This window comes from Corvus hawaiiensis, chromosome 3 (assembly GCF_020740725.1).
Source record: "Corvus hawaiiensis isolate bCorHaw1 chromosome 3, bCorHaw1.pri.cur, whole genome shotgun sequence".
NCBI lineage: Eukaryota > Metazoa > Chordata > Aves > Passeriformes > Corvidae > Corvus > Corvus hawaiiensis.
The window spans coordinates 77,336,421-77,345,046 of record NC_063215.1 but is presented as its reverse complement, the minus strand read 5'-3'; the positions used below and the strand labels follow the sequence as shown (position 1 = coordinate 77,345,046).

Genomic DNA, 8,626 nt, shown 5'->3' with positions numbered 1-8,626 from the left:
ACATTTGTGGTGCTATTAAGTTGTGCCACTCAAATGTGTCCCAGTAAAAAAACCCCAACACTCACTGCTGGCACAAAGCACAAATGTCCTTCTCTGATCTCAATGTGATCCCTGCTGTCACAGCCCAACACACAAAGGGAGGATTGTTAAATGGTGAGCCGAGAGGTTTTTAGGGAACTATGTTTCAATTTCAATCTTCCATGAGGTGACTTGTAAAAACAGTAAAGAGAGATGGTTATTGCAAGAATTTTGAAAAACCTCTTGTCTGCATCCTTTTAGATAAATGCTGTTTGTTTCCTGCTCTCACGTAATAATCATGGGCAACTTCTGCTGTGCTTGCTAAGCCTGTTCCCTCTTCACTAGGTGATGTTTACCTATTAGTGCAGCTTGCACTAGCGATTATTCAGTGCAGCTGAATCCCAGGTTTTGCTCATTTTGTGGCACAAAGCTCATTAGTCAAGGTGAATGATGATGTCTCTGTGTAGAAGAACAGGTCAGTGCTCTCTCATTTTCAGATGCCCATTTTCTGTGGTCACTGAGTTTCCAAAGTTGTTTGTTACCTTTCCTCTTAGTGTTATCTCATCTTCTGTCAAGGGTGTGATAGTGATCCCTGCAGGGCAAAGGATCTCAGTAGGTAGATTGTTTTGCTGAGGGAAAAGCACAGGCACAATGTGATGTACTCCAAATTGTCAGGCGTGGGCTTTGCCCCTCCATAGACAAACTGACTTCACTGCTTGCCATCACTCTTTATTTGCTCCCTCACCTTCTTTTGCAGAGTCTTTTTCTCTTTCCAAATGTCTGTCTTTGTTCATGCAAACTAGATGTCTGCGTATCCTCCTCCTTCCCCTGAGCATTATTTTCTCATCACAGCTTGTATATATTTTTACTCTCTTGGCCTGGGTGACTTAGTTCTTATCTCACCACTTTGCCAAAAAATATTTCTCTTTTTCCTCTAAATGTTCCCCTCTTGGTCATGACTGACAGTATATCAGCTCTGGTTTCTGCAGGAAGCTTTATTTCCTCTCCTCCTCCCACAGAAGTCACAGTTCTTGCAATTCCTCAAAATTAAAGTTTTAAATACCTGTAGATGATCCAGGGATCAGACTCTGTTACCATCAGGTCTTATTCACAGTATTCCCCTGTAGGAGGAATCACTACTGAACATAAAAAGTTTAATTTAAACACAGGCCCAGATCAAGTGTCATACTGGCACATCTATATAGGTCGAGTGAGAGTCGATTTCTGAGCTGATCAGGATATTGTGCATAGGTCCATCCCTGTCATGAGCTGATCCAGATCTGCTGGTTTAAAAACCTACAACAACTGAGATGCATCAAAATCATGATCCTATTCTGAATTTTAGAGACTAGGTGTGTTCCTTTCCAGGCTGCTGGAAGCAAGGAAAATTTCAGATGATCCCCCTTTGCAATGTACTTTCATTCTTCTCCATTCCTTCTGCAGCATGGAGAAACCAGTTTCCCTGCTGAATTCAGGAATAAGGATCAAGTTGAGTAGTAACCTAACAAGCAGGAAGAGAGAGTTGACTGTTTATTCTCCACCTGTCATCTTTCAGGTGGCTTTTTATAACCCCCTCTAACTCAGACAAACTAAACCATCCTTGAATTAGCACATGGCTGTTCCTGCAGGGACAACAGAACAGGACCCCCAGGAGTGGATGGACAAGTATTTTCACTAACGTTCAGTGTTACAACTTAGGTATCAGTGAACACTTTGAAGAGCATCTTTGTCATGGCTCTGCACACTCATGCTGTGTTGCTTAGTGCAGAGGAGGTAAGTTGTACTGCCAACAGTAATGCTACATTCATGTTGGAAAACAAATGCAGTGGAGATAAGTGAGGAAATCTGTTCAAAATGCCTTTTCTATTGTGTGAGAAGAAAGGGAAGAGGCAAGAGAGGAACCCCTGTGCAATGAAAATACATCTTTTACCAAGCTGACTACAGATAGAAGACAGACATTTAAAAGCCTACTGTAATGTGCATTTGATATAAATTGAAGAACAGTTCAAATTCATTTTTCAAGGTTAATTGAACACAGTTGTTTTTCTCTTTTTTCTTTTTTTTTTTTTTTTACAAAAGCTGTTCAATCTCTTGTATTTGAATCTTCTCAAAATGTGCTGTACAAAGCCAGTGCATTTCCTGCCTTTAAGGAAAAAGGCTATTGGACTCAGCACTTGGGGTGGGTTTTCCTTAAATTCATGTTCATTCCATTCTTTTCACTGGACTTTTATCTGTGTATCTGGGTGTGCTGAAGCACATGTGCTGCGAATAGGGAACATGCTCCACTTCTTTGATTCCTCCTGATCACACTGGAGTTGAAAGCTGTGTAAAGTGACAGCAGATTTTGATTTCCCACTGCCCTTGTCAGTCTGGATGTACAGTAAAATAACAGCCAAGCTGTGTATCTCTGGTCTCCCACTGTAACTCCTGCTGAGATAAAGAAAAGGGGCTACTTCAGCAATTACACTGCAAGTCGTCTCAAAAATGAGTAATATCTCCATGGCTTCCAGCCTCAGAGGCTCCATATGGACTCATCCAGCTGAGCATCTGTGGAGTTTTGGCTCTAGTTCAAGAGGCAGAACTGCTATTCACATGTGTGTTTCTGGATCTCCATTTCTGCTGCCTCCCCCCATGCCCATGAGCTATCCCAGCATCCATGTCCATGAAGTTCTAACATGGGCTTGCTGCAGATGAAAGATGGATGTCAGCCCCAGCAGGTCAATGTATTCCCCGAAAAAAACATCCACTGGTATTGGCAAGAAAGCCCCTGGGGAATATATCTTCTGGAAAGACAACAATTAAAAGAGATGGTTGGGGTAATTGCACTTGACTGAAGGAAGAAATACTTCTTCTAGCAGAAAAATTAGTACTTAAAAGTGTTCGACCAGTCAAGGACAATTTATCCAGTTGGTGATGTGCAAGTACAGAGGGCAGTTAATTCATTTTAAATCACTCTTGCAGTCAGGAGAGTGATGGGAAAATGCCACCAGGATGGCTCTTGCTCTGGGTACAGTCCCAGAGCAAGACCTCCTTTCCTTGTCCTGACTTCTCACCAAATATACTCAGTTGGTAACAAGGTGTTGTCTTCCACTCTTACAAGCCTGCAGAGGTAGCCCGGGGCCTGAGAGTGAAGAGGGGAATTACTGACTTCCTCTCAAATGTTGTCTGTAATTCGCAATCTGCTTCCAAGGTTTAGCTGCTTTTCAGAGCGGAGCCGGCCCCATACACCAACTGCATATGGTGGCAGCACTGGCCTCAACGGGAGCTGTTCCTCCTGTCAAAGGCAATACGCAGGCGTGACTGAAATGCGTGCTGAATACACCGGCTGAGGAAAACAAAGCTGTTTCTACGGTCTTTCCCCCACTGATTTGTTTTAAATATTGAGTCACAAAATCTCCCCCCCCCCTTTTTTTTTTTTTTTTTGCCTTGGTTCCATTAGGATGATGAAAGGAGAGTGAACTGATTTGTGAGTGATATAAAAATTGCAGTTTCCTAAATTTACTCAGAAGCCTTCGGAACCAATCCATCCTGGGATTTGTCTGCAGCAGAAACCAAACCACCTGCTTAGGTTTTGTTTAACTTGCATGAGTAAAACACTTCAAACTCCTTTATGTGTTACAAAAGACGGAAGGGAAGCAAAGCTTGAGCACTGGCACACTTCCCCACTGCCCCCCTTTCCCTGTAACTGTAAAGATCTGAATCAAATGCTCATTTGCACGAGCAGAACAGAGAGGGAAACCTCCCACTTTTGTCTCCTTTAAGGAGAATCACAAACCACCGAAGCGCTGCCTAGAGCATTGAATGCAAGCATTACCTCATCAGCACACAGCCTTATTGGCTGCAGATAACGGGAGGTGGGGTGTTGGCGCCTACCCGCTCGGTGAGAGCTGGGCTTTCTCATTATCTCTTTCTCTTTATTTCAAAACAACTGACCCTTTTAATGCGTGTCACCTACAGGGACATCCTGGTCTTTATGGAAGCGTCCTATAAAACCAGGAAGGACCAGCCCAAGTGTGATCATAAAGAGGTTGAACGAGATCAATAGAAACAATTTTAAAATAAATACCCCTTAAATGCAATGAGCAATTGTGTATTCAGTACGGCAGTTTTAACCATCCTTTTAAAATTACTATTAAATCCCACAGAGCAGCTCTTATGTAGTCATTAGAATCCATAGGGTTTCTCAATTTTTATTTTTTTATCAAGCCTCTGTGTGTTTCCTAAGGCTAAATTATGTCATTTTTATTCAGGACCACCTCTGCCACTGGTTTTCAGAAAAGTCATCACTGATTGCAGAGAGCATGAAAAGTCTGGTGGTGATATTACTTACCTCTTGTGAGGACCTGGCCTTTCAGTCATTGAGAACATATTGCCCTGTTGGGACACACCAGGAAATTAGAATTCAGTGCTAAGGTAAATCCCAAAATACTTTTTGAGGGACAAAGTTACCACTCCTTTTACAAACAAGGAGAGCAGGAGCAGTTAAAGTCACCTGCAAACCTGATAGCTGCATGAAAGTGGCAGAATCAAGACTAAAAGCATTGTCTGAGTTCAAGCAATGCTCTTGCCACTGGCCTTGGTTTTCACTTAGATCTCACTGCTGTGAAATTCCTTTTGGCATTATAGCAATTCAGTGTAAATTAAGCAAGGATCTCAAGGTTTATCTCTTGATGAATAACATGGCCAGGTGCAGACAGAGTTCCAAGAACCTCTTCAACATCCGTGCCATACAAAGCTGTATGCCATGTGTGCTGCAAAAGGCCTTTAATCCTTTATTTCCTTTATGGTGGTTATTAATAGGGGACTGAGTTCTGTCTTTGTCTCTCTGATGTCGTTTCCTTTGTTTCCTTTTAGGAGCAGCACAAGAGGATAGAGAGCAAACTGCAATATCCCGGTAATTAACTACCTCAGCAATATAGTGGCACAACGGCAATGGTGACAATTTGCATACATTAGCTTTCATGTTCCAGGAAAGCAATTTCTGTAGCATTTGAGAGAAAAATAAGGAGGAAAAAAGAGAGAGAGGAAAGGGTGAGCTGGGGTCAATATAGGACTGAAATTGATTGAGATTGTATTCAGAGAGAGAATGAGTGAAGCTCTGAAAGTGCTTGAAGCCTTGTTAACTGGATGTAATTCTACCTGTAACTGGGTGTAATTCTACCTGAAGCAGTTAGTTGACAGTACTGATCCAGTTTGGAGAGATATTTCAGCACCTTTAGGACCCACAGATTTCAACCAGTGCTTTAGGTGCAGACTGTCTCAGCTATACCCAACATCGTGGGCCTGCATTTGCAGGACTTGTGATGCTGCACAGGCACTGCAACCTTCATGCACTGATGCCTGGCTTGTGAGTTCAATTCCTGAGCAGAAGAGGAGACCCCCAAAACCTGTCACCATACCAGACGATCATGTACTAGCAGTGTTTTCAGTGGAGAAACAGAAGCTTTGGCAGTGAAAATGTATCTGTCTCTGCCAAGCTCCTTTGTATCCTGGGGTCTTTACACTTCAGGGCTGTTAGAAGAGGCAGCAATAGACTCCTGGACATTAAGAGGATATAGAATCATAGAATCATAGACCAGTTTGGAGGGGAAGGGGCATTAAAGACCATCTAGTTTCAACCCCTCCATGGGCAGGGATGCCACCCACTACGCCAGGTTGCTCAAAGCCCCATCCAGCCTGTTCTTGAACACTTCCAGGAACAGGGCATTCACAAATTTTTGAGGTGCTCTTGGATCTGGGGTACAATGAAAGAATCCATTGCCAGGGCTGGTGGCAGGTAGGGAGAGAGGTTCTAGCTGCAGCTGGTGTGCTGCTGCAGCTGCCAAGTCTCTCCTGCTCCTGTGCTCCAGCTCATCATGGGGATGAATTTCATCAGAGAAAAAAAAGTAAAGCTCCTGCATAGGCAAATCCAAAAGCTCTGTTTTCTTGTAATCTAAACTGCTGTGTGGTGGCAGTGATGCTACCTTATGGTTGTCATAGCAGTTTGGTTGAAATACTTGGATCAAGAAGAGGAGTCTGTGGTCTGGCAGGCAATATGGGAAGGGGTACCTCAAGCCGGTTTCAGACCAGTGGGAACCTGCAAGCTCTGTGTTATCTATGAAGGTATTTCTCAACATTCATATTTGTGTGACCTGGAAGCATGTGTCCCTTAAATTGTCTTTTTGTTCTCTTTTGTTGATTTACTCTGTGACTTTGGGAAAATTACTTAATATCTGTGTGCCTGAATTGGTGTATCCATAATAAGGGTGTATTATTAAACAGCTTTCTCAGAGGCACATTGTGAGGTTTAATGAATTCATGCTTGCAAAGTAATTTAAGATTTCAGATTAAAATTGTTAGAGAAGTGCAAAGTGCATTATAATTAAAACAGAGAGGATACAAAATAATAATAATCAAAAGGCCCTGAAGCTGCTGATAACTCTAAAGGGGGAATATGTATACTTGAAGTTACTAATAAAAACATCAACCACTGTGTTACAAAGTAAGATTTTTCAGCTGTATAACGTTAGATAATTTTATGCTATTTATTATTCTTAGTATTTCCATTCTCATTGCATAGAAAGCAAATCTATTAAACTGATCTCTCCTGGATTTATATCAAAAGGAGATCAGTGTTTGCCCAAAATATGTCAGAAGACTGCAAAGACATGGAACGTTTGATTGTATGGCTACCTTTACTCACAGAAATCTATGGGATGACTTACCTGAGTGACTCCAGAAGTTTTTGTTGAATCAGGGCCTTGGTGTGCAGGGACAAGGGGTTGAAAAATTATCTTCTTGACACAAACAATAAATTCCACAAAGAATAAAGTCCCCACAGAGTACCAAATCCTTGGAAAGAAACTGTGTGGCACGAGCCAAAGCCTTTTCAGCAACAAAGATTCCATTCTGTAACACAAAAACCAGGGATTAGTGTGACCTTCCACACCTCCGTAAAACAAAGGTTGCCTCTGCACATGCCCAGGCAAAAGCTGAGGAGAGGAAAGCAATAATTCTCGTGGGGTGTTTCAGAGAAAGCTGTTGGAGAAGAGGCAGAGCAAAACCACAGAAACCAGGAAAGAATAGATTTTGCATTTTGTCCATCAGGATTATCCCTTTCACAAAAATTACCGTTTTGTGTTTGTAAACATTTGGGGTTTGGTCAAGATACAATCTTTTTTTGTCTTGAGCCAAAATCCCAAAGCTTTTGGATGTCAAAAGCAAGACCAAGACTACTTAAGGTCTGCACCAACTTGTTCAACTGTAAGCCCGATAAAACATAACCTTTGCTCTGCAGCCTGCAAGACCTGTGTCCCCCTTCAGGCAGCTGGTCCCTTGGCAGGGAGGGTGCCTGCTGGTAATTCAGTGCAAGCTTGGTAGGAGGTGTAAGCTCAGCTACCTTACAGATGGGGACAAGTCCTCAGACAATTAAAGTGGTCATTGGTTTCTGTGCTTCATGTACAGCTAATATCAAATGAAAGGCTGTGCAATCTTTTAAATAAAGGTGGCTTTCCTGTTATGGGACGAATTATGAATGATTTGCCTTCAGAGGTCAATGCTGAACTGGCGGAGAAGAGACAAGAGTGTATTTTGACTATTTGGAAATGTAAGGCCTTGGGTTGGACTTTGAATTTCAGTTTTCTAAACATATCTATGATGGCTCTCATGTGGGAAGAAAAAATAAAACAACAAGACTATTTTTACTGTACTTTAGAAACTGAGTTTGTTTTCATGGAGCTGTACTTGATCCCTGCTGAGATGAATCTCAGAAGCTGCCTGATCTGAGCATGGCAAGCCTGGAAGGCCTCTGGGTGACCATTAAGATTCTGGCTGACACCAACCTCTGAGTTTTGAGAGCACTCTGGCCTCGGCTTCCTGTTTTGCAGCAGGGGAACTCAAGCAGTGCTGGTCTTGGGACAGCAAACACCCAAAGCCTTATTCCTGTAAGCCGATTCCTGGTTCATCCTCACATGATGATGAGCTCCCAGAAAAGCAGATTACACAGAGTGTCCAATTTGGGGAGGACTGTAGATGTTGTATAGCTCTTAACATCCTTGGGCATTGTGTTTTGATGAAGTGTACATTTTAGGGACTTAACAGGGAATGAGAAAGAATGGGATAATCCGTCCTTATTGAAAAGACAAAAGGGGAAATGTGGGAAGTATTCCAGTCCTCTGCCACAAAAATACCTTAATGTATTAGTCATCTGAGTGATTGCAACATGTTCTGACAGTTCTAATGCCAAATATGTGACTGAAATACCAAGGAAAACCAGGTGTCCGTAGTCTTTTTAGCAATAAGTAACACCTCAGATACATTCTTTGAAAAAGCCCATTTTGTGTTAGATAGTTTGGGGTTCAAATGTTTACAAACCCAAACTCTGACTTTATCTGAACTCTGGGCAGCGTTTGTGGGTCTTAACAGTGGCTGCATTTCTGGAGTGGTACCGAAAGCCTCAGCCTCAGTGCTGTGAAAGTAAATGTGTGGGTGCCTTCATTCAGAGCAATTTCACAAAATAAAATGTTTTCTTAGTGCTGTGGGCAGGTCTGATCCAGCTGTGAAGTTGGGACTGTGTTACATGAAGTAGTTCATGCTTTCAAACAAATGGTCTGATCTGAGGAAAAGAAGG

At 42.3% G+C, this 8,626-nt stretch overlaps 1 long non-coding RNA gene across 1 annotated transcript; it reads right to left on the bottom strand.

The window, feature by feature from the left end:
- Positions 1 to 3,109: 3,109 nt before the first annotated feature.
- LOC125322684 lies at positions 3,110 to 6,789 on the bottom strand. The gene is made up of 3 exons (XR_007202155.1): positions 6,723 to 6,789; positions 4,349 to 4,392; positions 3,110 to 3,292 (listed from the first exon to the last, which is right to left on the bottom strand). It is a non-coding gene; the product is annotated as an uncharacterized LOC125322684 (long non-coding RNA).
- Between the last annotated feature and the right edge of the window lie 1,837 nt (positions 6,790 to 8,626).